Source organism: Octopus bimaculoides, chromosome 20 (genome assembly GCF_046866305.1).
Source record: "Octopus bimaculoides isolate indiv1 chromosome 20, ASM4686630v1, whole genome shotgun sequence".
Lineage (NCBI taxonomy): Eukaryota > Metazoa > Mollusca > Cephalopoda > Octopoda > Octopodidae > Octopus > Octopus bimaculoides.
Window position 1 is genome coordinate 16,161,666 of NC_142947.1, and position 17,189 is coordinate 16,178,854.

At 33.4% G+C, this 17,189-nt stretch overlaps 1 protein-coding gene across 9 annotated transcripts in view; it reads left to right on the forward strand.

The window, feature by feature from the left end:
- The first annotated feature begins 2,262 nt into the window (after nucleotides 1-2,262).
- Nucleotides 2,263-17,189, forward strand: part of LOC128250267 (uncharacterized) — a 33,079-nt gene continuing 18,152 nt past the window's right edge. For 3 of the 9 annotated variants that reach the window (XR_016237508.1, XR_016237509.1, XR_016237510.1), the window contains exons 1-5: nucleotides 2,263-2,900; nucleotides 4,613-4,714; nucleotides 6,326-6,646; nucleotides 11,660-11,987; nucleotides 13,238-13,299. The gene's annotated coding sequence lies outside the window, so the exon portion shown is untranslated. The other 6 variants (XM_052975008.2, XM_052975006.2, XM_089338114.1 and 3 more) reach the window with 4 other exon arrangements.

Here is a 17,189-nt window from a genome sequence, read left to right on the forward strand (position 1 = left end):
CTCATATATATATATATATATATATATATATATATATATATATATATATATACGTACATGGCTGCACATGTATACAGACGCATACAGAAATGTATAACCATATACAGATAGGGCTACATATATATATGTATGTATATACGTCCATATACGTATACATCTCAGCATGCGTATATATATATATATATATATATATATATATATATATATATATATATATACTCGTTCATATCTACGTATACTTACATACATACATGCATACTCACACACACATGCACACACTTTCATACACACATATACATGCCAATACGCATACACACATGGACATGTATTCACATATATATACAGATACATATTTACATAAATACCCATCCACATACAGATACACTTAAAGTATATCTTTCTATACCCATAATTAATTACGTGTGTTCTTATGTATAGATTTGCCTAACAATAATTAAATTTATATATATATAATAATATAAATATGAATACAGATGAGTGGTATAACAAGGCACCATTATATATATATATATATATATATATATATATATATATATAAATTGTAAATCCAAAAAATAACAACAAAATAACAAAGGATTCCGCGGTACACGTGTTTCAAGCTTTACATATATAATATAATATAATATTATATATAATATAATATGTGTATAATTTACAATGTAAGGCTATCCTCAGCCGCAAAATTATTCCTCTCCCAGGAAATTATTCCACATCGGCGTTGAAGTAAGAAGAAAGGTGTGATATAAGAGGTGAAGATCCTTTCGGTATTCTGTATAGTACTATACCTCGTATAATTCTCCACCCAGACATAATCTCTCCGGTCCTCCGAAAACCTTCCATACCTTGCCACGATTCAGTGTGTAGTGTTAAGTTGGTGGTTAAGAACAATACAATACAATAAAAAGACATACACAGATATTCATGTAAAAAAGTAAAAAAGTAAAAAAGTAAGAATAAACTTAAAATAAAAATAAAACTTAAAATAAAATAAAATAAAAAATTTAAAAAAAAAAAGAGAGTCATATCGGTGGGGCGGGTAATCTAGGAAGTAATATATATATATATATTATATATATATATATATATTATATATATATATATAAATGTGGTACTTAAAATGTTTGAGGCACCAGAATTTCGTAGGGTAAAAACCAAAAACAAAATCAAGAGATTTGGTGAATAAAATTTGAAGAAAAGCAACAAAAATTCAATAGGTTATAGCAGTACGTACGTTTCCTACAAACTTCATTTATTCATGTAGTGAGAACACCACATAAGATATGCAATGAAAATGTACTCCTTAGCTGCATAATGGAATTTCATTTTAGAAAGTCATTTTGTAGATGTGTGCAAAAAACAAGAGTAAGAGAAGAAAAAATACCATCGTGACTGGGCTGTCATTCAACAGTCTAGACATCAACATCTACTGCCCAATCTGATAGAAGTCTGGTAGAACTGTGTAGCAGCAGATCGCCAGCAATTGCTTCATCAGAAATTACCGTCATATCTTCTGCGAAAAGGGACAACCCTGCTATGTATAATCAGGTCAGCACAGAAAGTTGTTTTGCACAAGCATTTGTATAGCGAATTAGACGGATGAAATTTACGTACGCTTAATAATGTTACGCAAAACAGCCTTCAGACTTCCCCTATTTATTTCATCGTCTTTTGAATTACGAACATATTTACATCATAAAGGTTTTTTCGTTGTAAGGCTTTCTTTTTTCAGTTGATTTTCATCTAGCAAGACTTATCGTAGATGGCGTAATAAGTCACACCCGGACAACGTCGGGTTATACTGCTAGTATATATATATATATATATATATATATATATTTATATATATATATATATATATATATATATATATATATATATATATATATATATATAGACATACATACATATATATATATATTCAAAATATAATCGGATAGGCGGGTCTTGTTTTTTCTCGCGCCCGTTGTCCAAAACTACACAACTCACCAAGCAAAGCAGCTACGACCATGCAGTACGTTGTCTGGGTTACATGTTATCAGTAGCACTCAAGAGCGACTTCACATTTCACACACAAACATACACGCACACACACACACACACACACACACACACACACACACACACACACACACACACACACACACACACACACACACACATATATATATGAGTGTGTGTGTGTGTGTATGTGTCTGCGTTACATGTTACCAGTAGCACTCAAATAGCTATGGAATATTATCATTGAAAATGGGCGCAGACCAGTCCTGTTTAGGGCAAGTGCAATAAAAAAATATGCCTCCCCGACAAATACTACGACGTTACAAGCACGTTTTGGCTCGCAAATGACTACTAGATATACATACCAAATATGAACAATTTAAGAGCACCCCTGAATAACACACATCATTAACACACATCTGTGAGGATTGGTCGGATTGTTATTTTGTTAATGACGTCAGAGGGCGTTTCTGAATCTTGCGTTTTGTAAACAGAGAAATAAAATGTACGCCTCGTGAAGACATTGATTTTATCTTTGCTTCCTTAGATTATATATCCAAACTTTAGTTTTCATTTAGATTCTAAAAACGACACCAGCTGACGGTATTGAAGTTGGGATGACAAGTAACATGATGGTATGTGGTTTATAATTCTTTTGACTTCAAACTGCAACAAAACGAAGTTAGAGATGTGCATATACAATACGTCATGAAGAACAATATATGTGAAGACCATTAATAATTATCTAATGTTTCGAGAATGATTTAGCTTCTGGTGATGTAAGCTATATTACGTGTTGGAAACCAAATACCACTTGTGAAGCTGTAGCAGCCTGCTTTTGTCAATCTTATAAACGAATTCAACAAGGAAGATGCTTAAAGGTAAGTGTTATCAGGCTTACAGTTATTCAGCTACATTACTATTAATTTTCAGTAGTTTTATTTCTATTGCATATTTCTACTGCAACTTTCGAGACCAAATTTGTAGACTTTGGTTTGTGCCATATTTTGCACATGCCAAAGTACTTTGGTTTTTAGTTTTATATTGCAATGAAAATAATCTATGCATTGTGTAAAGTACCTAGGTGTTCTTTTTCAAGTAGAATGGAATAGACGTTGGGATAATTGATGTAGAAAGAGAAAAAAATTTAATTAGTCAAAATTAAACAACTTTATAGCAAGATCAATTAATTGTATAATTGACGAAATTCGTGGAGCTATATACAGGATTTGGAAAAAATGATGGAAACCCGTAGCATCATAGCATCATAATTTTGAAATATCTATAAAAGCATAAAAATTTTGTTTATTTTTATGTTTTTTGATTTATTATTAGTGTTGTTTAATATGTTTTGCTAAAATTGTTGTTTTTTTTTCAGATATCGTCAGAAAAAGGTAATAAAAATTCATTTAAAATGACAGATCTATCGGACTTTCGAAGAGGTTAAATTGTTGGTGCTCGTATGGCAGGCGCCAGCATAACGAAAACAGCCGAAATGTTTGGTGTTCAAGAGAAGTACTGACTCAAAATTAATGACAGCGTTTGAGAAAGGAGAAAAAAACCTCCTCTTTGAAATAAAACGCTGGAAGAAAACCAAAACTTTGAGATAGAGACATTCGGGCTCATACGCGAAATGTTAGAAAGGATCACAAAGGCATAGCTCCCAAAATTACTGCAGATCTCAATGACCACTTCGAGAACCCAGTTTCCAATGACACTGTTTTTTGGGAGCTGCACAAAGTCATATTTCACGGGAGGGCTGCAATCAGAAAACCACTAATTTCAAAAACAAACGTTACACAGCGTTTAGAGTGGATTAAAAAGAAACCTACAGAATTGTTCCCTGGAGCAGTGGAAGAATGTTACATTCTCGGTTGAGTCATCCTTTACCTTATTTCCGACCACCGTTCGAGTATACGTGTAGAGACTGCCTTCTTCCACCTGCTAAACATGGAGGAAGATCTGCGATGATCTGGTGGGGGCGAGGTGCGCTATATCTTCGAAATTCGCCGGCCCAATTGTTTCCCTTCATGGTTGGATAAATATTTAGACATTTTATCTGATCAAATTCATCCTATGGTTGCGGAACTGTTTCCGGGGAGGGGGGGGGGGGTAAACGCAGTCTTTCAGGGTGATAATGCACCAATTCACACAGCTAAAGTTGTTACTAAATGGCACGAAGAGCATTATAGTGAAATTGAACACTCACATTATTCGAAATGTATAATATTATACATCTATTTCGGTCGATCTTACCAATCAGTTTCGTGCTAGGGTTTCCAAGGATTGTTAGGCAACAATCGGATTATGAAACAATGCACACATCATAGGCAGCCGATATGAAATGAAATATGGTGACTGCTCTCTATTATTGGAGGAGAGTAGACACATCCGGTTTGTAGTTGTGAAAAAAAATGATGACACAAAACGAGTAGAGGGTTAAGTTAAGAGTTATGACCCTTGACACCAAAACAATGTTCTCGATTATTCACGCTTATATATATTTTCCATTGTCCTCTCAAGTTTTCTTATCCTTTTGCTGTTTAACCATCATTTTTACCTGAATCATGCATGTCTTTTGGTTATATTTCAGGTACTGGAAGTCGACGGCTATTTCCCCGTCTATCTCATATTTGCATTTTAATTTCATCGATGTTGTCAGTTACAATTGCATTTAACCTCCAAAGCAATGATTGTAAGTTAGGATTAAAGAAAATATTTTCTTTTGGCCCCAATTCACAATCTTTCTCTACTACGTTGTTTGCCATGATTTCTGTATTTCTGTGACACCCAAACAAGCGTTAAGACACACACAAACACACACACACAAACACACACACACACACACACACACACACACACACACACACACACACACACACACACACACACACACACACACACACACACACACTGACTTTTCTGATATCAATGGTTTGCAAACTTCTCATAATACGCACTGATTTACAATAAACTAGAGGTACCTGTAAGAGGGTCGGCTGAAAATTCATAGGCTGATCAAGATACTCTCACAGAAAATAACCAAATGAAGTTTATTTCTGAACATATTCCCTCGTGCAGCCCATACACTTCTTCCATCGGTGTTGCAGTGCTTGAATTGTATTCGTGAAGAAGCTTTCACCCAACAGGAGATATGAGATCGTCCAGACTGCGATGCTGGTACCTAGCCTAGTCATTCTTCATGCTGTAGAGCTAATGAATAGTTCTGCTGGAGTCAAACCAAGAGAATCGTTAGCGGGATGAACCAGTTCAAACTACAGTCATTCAAAATAGCCATTGAAAGCAAGGATTTGTGAACTGGAGGATTGTCTTGATGAAACAAATCTCGTTTCGCCAGTTTCATGAGTGATTGGTATTGAAACCTTTCTTAACTACATCAGCATTTTGGGATAAAACTCTCCATTTCTGATGTGGGCATTTTGGAGATAGGTCAAGAAATACAATGTCATTGATCTTTTATTTTCACTTCAATTCATTCCTCTTTTCTCTTTCATTTATCTATTCTTCAACTCTTCTTCCTTAGTTTTAATGTATTAGTTTCTTCATTTATTTTCCCTTATTTTTTTTCCTTTGCTTTCGAGCGCTAATTTTTCTGTTTTCTTAGTCTGCACTCTGGTATTTTTTTCTCATTTATTTTCACATTCATACTATTTTCTCGATGGTATAATGGATCGCTATGGTTTGTTTTATTTTCATGTATATATGCTGCTTTCCTTTTTGTTCGCATTTGTTCTATTCATTTATCTTTTATTGTATGCTTTCTTCTTGTTCGTTTTCTACTGTTCTCCTTAATTTCATTTGCTTTGTGCCAACTCCTGCATTTAATTTGTCTGATATTTGATCTTACATAGACCTTGTACTTGTATGTCTTCTGCTATTTCTCCTCCATTGCCGTTTTCTATCTCCTTGTTTGGCTTGGGCTATCATTCGTGCTTTGATTATCGTTTTCATTATAAGGGCGCATGGCCTAGTTGTCAGGGTATCGTAGACACGATCACGAGATCATGATATCCATTTCTGGATTGGGTGGTGCGTTGTTTCCTTGAGCAAAACATATCTTCCATCACTTCTTCTGATCACTTTAAACACATCATTTTTTCTGAGTTTTCAGCATGAAATTGAGAACCTTCTTTCTCGGCCTACGAGAGCCTACCATCATTCATTCATTCATTCATTCATTCATTCATTCATTCATTTTCTTCAATGCCATGACTCTCCATATTATTATCTTCTTCGCTATTGTTCTATAACAGCAATTATATATTTCTCTGATTTTTACTTTTAGATATTGAGGTTATAGCAATCACACCAGCTGAGGGTATTGAAGTGGGAAACACAGTTAGTATATCAATAACATGCGAGTATAAGTCATATAATCTTCTTGACTTCAGACTACTACGAAACGGAAATGCAGTCGTACATATACAATATTCCCGTATCAACCGCGGATACAAAAAATTAAAAACTAGCGATGGTTTCGACTGTGATTTACCTGTTGGTAATAAAGGTAATGTTACCTGTTGGAAATATAAGCCCACTTGCATAGATGTAGTACCTTACTCATGTAAAATATTCCACACAACTTCAAGAAGGAAGGTTTTTAAAGGTTGGTGTTACCCGGCTTTTACACTTATTCATGCCCAGAAATATTCATTTTCAGTAGCTGTATTTATTTTGTGAATTTCTGCAGATTTTGACACGTGCAATCTTTTGCACATGCCAAAATCCTCTGGTTTTCTATTTTATATTGCAATGAAAATACACTGTGCATGGTGTACAATATCTAGTTGTTCTATTCTTTGTAGAAGGAAATAGAAGTTTGGATAATTGATGTAGAAGGACAAAAAAAAATTCAATTAATCAATATCAAACAACTTCATGTTAAAAACAATCCATTGTGTGAATGACTAAATTAGGTTAACTTTTTATAATTTTCCAGTCACGGTTAGATTACGTTTTGCGGATAAGATTTAGGAATAATATTAAAGCATATCCTCGGTAGTCTCCATATAGCTGCTAAATGTTATATTCTCTCCCTGTTACTTTTTATTTTTGATGAATTATAATTAACTAAATTTCTGAGATCCACCCACCTGTTTCTGACCAAAGTCAGTAATTTACAAAAAGATTGTTATAATCAATAAAGATGTAACTTTATAAGTAATATTTCTTGGGTTATAGCAATCAGTTAACTATTAACTTTTCATCCAGTTATATATCTGCTCATCATTCCATGATTATCAGATTTAGCCTAAGATTCGCAAATCAAGTCTAATAAAACCGAAACAGTTTTGGCGATTTTCCAGTAAAACTAAAGACCATACTCATGCTTTACTACAGTCTCTCTTTAATATTGGGTTGTTTCTTCTGTTTTATGTAGCAGTGACGGAAATTAGTCATTTATAGAACTATTTATTCCGTCAAGAAAAGGTTTTATTTTTAATTATGATGTATTGTATCTTGAATTGCCTTAAGCAGTTTGCTATCACCCATTACTACCAAGCTTTCTAAAGCGTCCCTGTGTCTTTTCTGTACGGTGTGTAATTTGGAATTTGGATTATGTTTTCGATGTATCTTTTAAAATCATTCCCAAGAGATCTATTATCATTATAGGGATCGTATCTGTTTTCCTTTCCGACATTCTAGGGGTCCATTTTTATTTTTCATTTTTTGAAATATTTTGGATAATTTCTTCATTTCGTATAAAAATAAATCCTAGCTTAGTAGGACTAGTATTTTGGTAAAAAAAACAGTAATTCCTTTTCTGCTAGCGTTCGGAAATATGAAGTCGATTAGCATTGATATCCAGATCCCAAACTGTTATTTCGTTACTTGCAGAGTTTTTTTCTGATGTAAGTCTAAATTACCTCATTTATGTCCATTATATGAAGCCAATTTAATTTCCAGCTATTGAAACTTCCACCTTTGTCACAACTGTTGCTGTATCCATTCTTTGTTAAATCCGGTTGACCAGTGACCATATATAATTTTTCTCTTACCAACATCCATATTGCCGCAGATATTTAATGCATTCTGTTTCTTTAAACGAGTTTAGTGGTTTCGAGTTAAGAAATCTTTGATTCTGTGCCGCACACAAAAATCCGACAGTCCACCCTTTGAAATATATTTCTCAACCATTCAGCAGATGTTTTTTTATCTATTGTCATGTGTTCGCCATCATTTTAAATGTCTAACAGCATGATCTTTGTGTTTTTTTTCACAATCTCCATTGTTTTGACGTTCATGACTTTGAAATGTGTGGGTGATTAAAGAGTTTTCCACAATAATTTTATGTACGTTAACAGAACGTATGTATAAATCAATACGGATCGTCAACAGCTTGTATGTATCTGTTATCATGAAACATTACTTACAAATAATCCAGTCAACGTGGCTGAAATGTTTAATGTGGATGAGAAGTAATTAATCTCCGTAAATAATATTAGGATTGTAAAACAGACAAGTAATTATTGCTAAATAGAACTTTACTTATATATATGTCTCTCTCCTTCTTGTCTTTCTGTCTTTCCCTCTGTCTCTTCTGTTTGATTTCCTCTCACCCAATCTTCCTCTTTCTTCGTTTGTTACTCTCCTTTCAACTTCTCTTTCTGTCAATTCTATCTCAACCCTCTTGACTATCTATGAATTCTTCCCCATTTTCTATCTGTCTTCTGTTTTTCAGTTTGTCTTTCTATCTCTGTCTCGATCTTTCTCTCTCTTTTTCTGTCTTTTCGTTTACGTTTCCCTCTTACACTTCTTCTCCTACTACTCCTGTAACTTCCTCACGTTGTCTCTTACACTTCCTCCTCTATCTCTTGGACATGCATTACCGCCGTTTCTCTCCTATCTTTTCTGCCTATTCCTCTGTACCTCACAACGCTAGAGAAGTTAAACGAGCCACCGGCTCATGTCTTCTCTCTGGTTATGTATTTTCTTTTGTTTTCGTTGATCATGGTGAGGCTATATTTAATTAATACCTTGTCTGAATTCTCTGTAATGCTTTAAACTTTTTTTTCCATTTTCACTGAACTCAATAGTAACCTGAAGAATGTGAACAGTGGTAGGTATAGATGTTATGTGAGGCAACGTGGTCGCCCAATGTGTTAGAAATACCAGTCAGATTGCCCTCAAATCACTTCCTAGTGTGTCAAAAATACAGTACGGGTGACCAAGCTGAAACATCTTTGATCGTAGGTTTGCTAGTTCAGGACTGGTCTAGGTCCAATAATCAAATAATTGTTGGGTCGAAATCAAATGAGCCTTGACTATGTAAATTTCCATTAATTTTCTTAAACTTGGTTAAAGTTGCATATACGTTATGTTAAAATATTCTTTGTATTGTAAAATCTATTTTTATATAAGTTTTATTGTATTATAATGAGTTATATTAATTAATAATTCTTTTAACAATATTTACATAAAGAACCTCTTCATATTCACATTTCGCTTTGGTTTTCGTCTTTATTATTATTATTATTATTATTATTATTATTATTATTATTATTATTATTATTATTATTATTATTATACAACCTGGCTCTATTGTCTCTATTTGCTTCTCTGGCAGCGTTCCAACTGTTGCCTCAATATTTGTCCATTTTCGTTTTTTTCAATACTTCTTTGTGTTTACCTGGTCACCCCCCTTGTCTAATTATTATGTGAGAGATCTGAAAACAAATGTTTTATTTGTATCCCTCATTTATTTTAAATACAAAATTATTAATGTGTTTATATTGTCTAAAATATAATTTGTACAATATGTAATATCATTTGCATTGCTTTTTGCCACATTGAACCAAATCAAATGAAATGAAAAGCCTCCTATGCAAAAAATATATATATCTGAAATTAAATATTGCTTGATTAATACAAAATATATGATTCAATATGAGATCAATAATAAGCATAAATTTCGGAGTGTAATGCTTTAGATAATTGGTGAAGTCGAAATGAATCCTGCCAAGAATCACTTCAACGTGGTATGGGGGTGAACCAGAAATTAGGCTTTCGATGGGAATGGTATTTGAGTGATAATCTAAATATTAAAGGATATGATATAATCTTTAAAAAATTTAAATGGAGAAAAATTCCTGTTTTGTAGGAAGAGAGTTCATTAAAATGTTCAAACGTTAAATTTTTCTTGAATAAGTAAGAATCAATTCTCATGAAACAGATGCTCCGAGAAACTTAGAACGGGAGGTTACTCCATAATCTTTTTTGCAAGGAAGATCGGTCAGCTATCTTGCTATCCTTTAGGCAGAGGTAACGGTATACAATAACAGTAACAAAAAAGTATACATCATAAAATATCAAAAACTGATGAAAACAGAATGGAATAAATGCAATATTTCAGGTCCAAACTGAAAAATCAACGTTCAAACTTCTGTAACGTGTGTGTTTGTGCATGCAATATGAAGGTAGAGAAAATTGTGCATCTCGGGAAACCGAATCCAAGGAAATGTATAGAGAACAGGATTTATTTGAGACAGTCCAAATAGCAGTGTCGTTTTGCGTGCAAAGAGGGCAGAAAATGCCAGTCAGAGCGTGACTGAGGCAGGGAGTGTGTGCACACGAATGGCAAAAAATGACAGTGACATGCTGGCGCGTTGCAAGAGACAGGCAACTTTCTATTTATAACGTGACCATCCAGGGTTTTAACAGATCAGTAGGTTGCGTGTTCGTATCACGTCGGGGTCACCAATTTACGTAGTGGTTATATTGAGTCAGTACCAGGTGTTGATGGGGCTACGTGTATATTATTGCAAGAGTTCATATAGAAATGAAGAATAAATTCAAGGACTATATATTTACTGCATAAAAATATATTTTATATAATGGTTGATGATGATACATAATCAAACTAGTCGAATGAAGTAATCTATGCAAGAAAGTTCAGAGACAGGAAATATAGAAATAACAGCTAAGTCATGTGGCATAGAGAAATAGACGGACATAGCAATGACGTGAATGGCTCTAAGTTTAATCGATTAAGAAGAGAAGAGCCGGGTTAGCAGGCTGTTTTTATTAATGGAACGCTATACATTCTAGAAACTTCCAAGAGTTACGCTAAATTTCTTGAATAATTAAGAATCACATCTTATGATACAGATGCTTCGAGAAACTTAGAACGCTAATTATTCAATAAACTTTCTTGCAAGGGAGATCATTCAACTGTCTTTGCTACCGCTACGAATCCAACCTAGGAGTAGCAGCACAAAAAACAGGAAATAAACAGAACTGTTAGTAGTGTGTGTGTGTGTGTGTGTGTGTGTGTGTGTGTGTGTGTGTGTGTGTGTGTGTGTGTGTGTGTGTGTGTATGAGGGTGTGTGTATATGTGTGTGTGTATCTGTGTGAATGTGTGTGTATCTGTTTGAGCATGTGTGTATGTCTGTGTGTGCTTGTCCATGCGCGTGTGTATATGTGTGTGGGCCTCTGTGTGCGTGTGTGTATGCGAGTGTAAGTTCACAGGGTCCAGCATGAAGATCAATTCGTATGGTGTTAACCATTTTAGTTTAGTATGAAGATTCTAGTTTATATTAGTGAAACCACCCAATAGTCTTATTAATATGCAAAGCATATTGTTCTAACATTTTGCTATATTAGATTGTTATCTTTGCAGCAAAATCTACCTTAGAGAGTCTCGATGTTGCCGAAGGATTTAATGAAGGAGGCAATGAAATAAGACACTTAAGATGTATAGCAGATATTGGCGTACCTTTTAAATCGCATGAAACCTTTATGTGGATTGTAACAAAACCTGGTAAATCATACAATTTCACCAAAAAGGAGGAAATCCCGCTTACTTCGAGCTGTTATTCTCTGGTATCATCAGATTATACTTTCACTTTACCAGCCAAAGACCTACATGACACAAATATCACATGTAAAACAAATTTTGCTTCACTTGATGTACAATTCTCCAATGAGATGTAAAATCGTTAGAAAAGGTAAATTGATTTTCTATTTCGTACCCTGCTTAGTGTTTTCCCTTTTCTTGTAACAACGGTTACTTAGCCTCAGCTCAACCGCTCTCTAAGAGGCCGATGATCGAAGGTATTCTGGGTGTGACAATCACATCCGTTCTTTTCAGGAATAGTATAACTACGACTATAATATCCAACGTGTACAACTTAATTTTAAGACAGGTTTCGTGATATGTCCGTGATCTGGATACTTTTTTTTTTTTAGTTAAAATGCCACGTAAAGGTATTTTCTCTTTATATATGCTTTTCATACATGTGTATGTGTGTGTATGTCTGTGTGGGTGGGTGTCTTTGTGCATCTGTGTGTACGAATATGCTTTCATGTTTTTATACGCGTGGGTGTTTGCACACAAGCTATGCTTATGTGGTTATATGTAAGTGGTTGCCGTGCATTTGCATTTGTGAATATGGATATGTTTCGTTGTTGCAGGGTGCAAATATCTGGGCAAAGTTTCTTTTAGATATACGCGTGCATTCATATTTGTATATGGGGCATGCATATTTTGTGTACGTTTACAGACACGCGTGATTTTGAATATATGCATTCATGCGTATTTCCATGTATGTATATAATCTTTTCATCAAAATACACTTATACCCTAGAAAGAAAACTAGATAGACAGAAAGAAGAGGAAAGCAGCAAAAGGGAAGAAGAAAGAAGAAAGGAAAGACAGTCATAAAGAAAGAAATAAAAGAATAATTGATTTTTCTTTCTTATCCAATTCCTTTCCTTCTATTTCCTTACCAAAATACTTACAACATGCCTTGCCGTCCATCCAACTCCAGACATCACATCTGTAAATTAACGAAATAAATTGCTCCCTGTCAACATGTAATGTTTGAGTATATAAATGTCCTTGATACACCTATTGTAGAGATCCAAACAGATCCGCGTAGGAGCTATAATATAAACTTGTACTTATCTTTATTTCCCTACATTTTCTCTACATTTTCTGTGAATTAAAAACTTTTCAGAAGTTACTTATCGAATCTAAAGGAAGTGGGCCTGAGCTCTAAACATATCAATGACAGTTTTACATGTATTTGTACACACAATATCAGATATATTCATCTATGTATCTATCTATGTATTTATGTATTTATATTCATAAACACACACATACAAGCGCACGCGCGTAAATATGTCTACTTGTTACCTTCTTCATAACTTAAGTATAGTTTCTCTCTATTATTGCAATTCTTCCCTTTTTCAGACTGCTGTTTGCTTAACAACTTTTCCAAGACTTCGAAGTCAACTTCACAGTTAACTCTATTGGTAATAAATGATATTTCCTCTATATAGTGTATTGAGTCCTTTGTTCAGCAGTTACAGCTTGTTTTTCAGTATTAAGAATGAATGTATGCATGTGTGTATGCATGTATGTATGTATGTATGTATGTATGTATGTATGTATGTATGTATGTATGTATTTATGTATGAATCTATCTATCTATCTATCTATCTATCTATCTATCTATCTATCTATCTATCTAGCTAGCTATCTAGCTATCTATCTATCTATCTATCTATCTATCTATTATATCAGCCAACTACGATAGTAATTGAATAATATTCTTAAAACCGCAATTTATTCACACGCAGCATATTTCAGAGCTTGTAGCTAATTCAGTTCTTAACCTAATTAAAACAGTTAACATTTTCGTAGATGGCGGGTCCCGAGCTACATTTTGGCATAAAGAGATTGACTTTTGATTCCCTAGAAAAAAAACTTTGCTTTAAAATTTGTAGCAACGTTATAGGAGTGTAAGTTACGCCACCAATCAAGTTTGGATCTGAATAAATTCTTTTATTTTAAAAGCAAAATATATTTATCGTAACTTTAATGATAGAAGAAAACATGAAGTATTTCATTGTTTCGTTCTCATGCAACAAAAATTTGTATGAAAAGATTTGTGAGGTAAAACATCATGAAAGAATATATGTAAGGCAAAAAAATTGGATTTAAGTATAATTAAGTTTTCTATTTTCAAAGAAACTATATTTTAATTAAGCTTAAATGGCAGAGGTCACTTCGAGGAATTTCATGGTATCAATCTCATGGAGTGAAAATTTAAAAGAAAGCAGTTATGAGTGTTTGTATCTCAAATTCGAAGGTGATAATATAGTTCTATACATTTTAATATAATTATTAACACATTTCCATAATTTCGCTAATGTATATCGTGTCTCCATTATTATTGCATATCAAATCAATTTATATCACATCCTGGACTTGTAAAGTGAGTTTCATGTAAGTCGATATGAATATTTAGTAATTCGTTCTACTTATCTCACCACTGCTCTACTTTGTTATCTTAAGAAATTAGAAGTTGCTGCAAAATGTCATTGTTTTGTTATTAATGCGGATTATTCTGGAAGATAACCAGTCGTTTTGTTTTCAAGTATTATTCCAAAATAGTGTGAGGAAATATATTTGATATCATCATTTGACGATAACTTTCAGTTTCGATTTATGCGTATGTGATATGTCTGACCAAGAACCGAAAACAATTTCGAATTTCAGAATTAAAGCATTTTACACTTTGAGATATTTTAAATGGAAGACATCCAACGGAATAAAACTCAGACATAATATTCAGTAAGCAGTATGATGTTGATAGAGTATTGACTAGAAATGTGCACGGCATATCTGTAGTTGAAGTAGGAGAGTAAAGGAAGTTAACAAAAACTTACTCTAGACAGGACGTATTTACTATATATTGTACGAACAATTCCAACGTTTGATCCCAAACCCTGATTATCTCACCTTCCACGCATCCAAAGAAGTATCTGTTAAATTCCATTAATAGAACATCAGACATTTTTTATTGTATAATGTTTGCTTACTGCACTGACTGACATATAGTTAACTTTAACTGAGGAGTCTATCGGATAATTACATATACGTATTTCTCATTTGGAGACTCGACAGGAATCACTAATGAACCTCAGTTTACAAGCGGTGCTAAGAGTGTTACACTTGATAATTGATCAATTCTTCATTTTCAACGTTACATAACTACCCCCCTTTGTTTTGACTTGCATGAATTACACAAGTGTGGATGTTTAAGGAGTTTCCATAAATTATTTTATGTATGGTACATCACAAAGCGAATGGTAAAAATCACTATGGGATGTCAACAGCTTGTAACAGCTTGTAACATTTCCTACAAATGCATCAGTCCACCTTGCTGAAAGTGAATAACAGGGATGCAAAACAATTTAATCACTAAAAACTACACTAGAATTGTAAAACTGACAAGTGATTATCACAGAATTTTACTTGTGTATATACATACATACATACATACATACATAAAAGAAGAAAAAGTAAATGGAAATTGGGCAGTTAAGTGTTTATTATTAACTTTCTAGTCTATTTTCTTTTTCTTCTTTTATATGAATATAAACTATATATTTTATTTTCATACATATATATATATATATATATATATATATATATATATATATATATATATATATATATATATATATATATATACCTATTATTTTAAGGAAATTAATTACCCCAAAATACTACGTAGAGAACCAGTTTTTCCTTGGATGAAACCATCCTTTCGTGAGGTTAACACAGCCCCTAATCGAATTATATATATATATATATATATATATATATATATATATATATATATATATATATATATATATATATATATATATATATATACATAAATTGAAAACAGAACACAAAGGATATCGCGATACACGTGTTTCAAGCTTTAAAGCTTGAAACACATGTACCGCGATATCCTTTGTGTTCTGTTTTCAATTTATGTTTCATAAATCATCAGCGGCATCGAGTCCAAGAGACTCAACACGTCATACTGATATCACTACTCACTTCAAGGCAGGAAATATATCCATGCATAACCTTCAAGATATTTGTTGAGGTATGCAAGTCCCCCATACTTTGGTTCAGAATGGAAGTTACCAGGATGTGAAAACGTTATGAAGAGTTCATAACCAACCCTAGCCTATAATACCTTACACATGTGCTATCCCTTATAAATCTAAGTTCTTATTTCTATATAATAAATCAATCTCTTATAGTTATTTATAATTTGATACAAGTTATGAGAGCACAAGTAGCTGTATTGTGGTTAACAAACCGAGCGGTCAGTGTTTCCTATACTGGTACTGGTAGTTTTCTCAGTTGTCCACCTAACTGAAAATAAATACCACCGATTATGATTTTGCTTGCCTTTAGGCACTAGCATGAAGTTCGATGTCTTCGATGGATGAGATTGAAATTATTCGATATGCTAAACACCACTATTCTTATCAAGAAGTCAAGATTATCACCCATTGATGGATATCTCCGCTCGTGGCCGAAAGGATCGACTAAAGCAAGTAATATTGCCTAAAAAGTTAAGACTTTGTGTACAATTCATTTGCAGCATAAACTTTAACTTTTTTAAAGCATCAAACTGTCTGCAATAATTTGATACTTAAAATTGATCAAACTCATCCCCAAAAAATGTCGCAGTGGTAAAAGAAAAATGGGAAGCACTAATCGAAAACGTTATTCACACACGTGTCATCGACTCCGAAGAAAAACCTTCTTATTTCGTGATGCTAATAAAGGTTTTATTGCAGCTATACCTAGTGGAAATAAAACATTTTATTTATTTATTTATTTTTAACATTCCCACGTTTAACAAAACCTAAAATACCAAATTGACAAAAAAGATTTTGTGCTACAGATTTCACCGCACCGTTTGTGCAAATACGAGTCGTCTGTATATTAATTACTTCGTGGTGGTGCAGTGGCTGATCATCTGACTAAACTACATTACAAAATTTTAGCTTCGTAGCAGATTTCTTTTTTTATGTTCTGACTTCAATCCCTCCGTAATCGGCTTTGAATTTAATAGCGTCGACGGCATGTAAGGCCTCTAAGAGAAATTTTGCAAGGGAGATCTATGTAAAGCATAAAATATATCCGAAAAAAATATTAGAAAGAATGTTAGGCCCTTGAATACTAGATTCATCAAAGTTTATGTGTGGAATTAAATAAATTGTTTGTTGGAGTAAAAGATAGAACAGTGAGCGTATTATTTTTATCCCATGCGATGGGGTTGGGGGAACGTAGAAGGGATACGTTCTGATAAATACAATCAAAATAAAATCAAAGTAAGTTTATG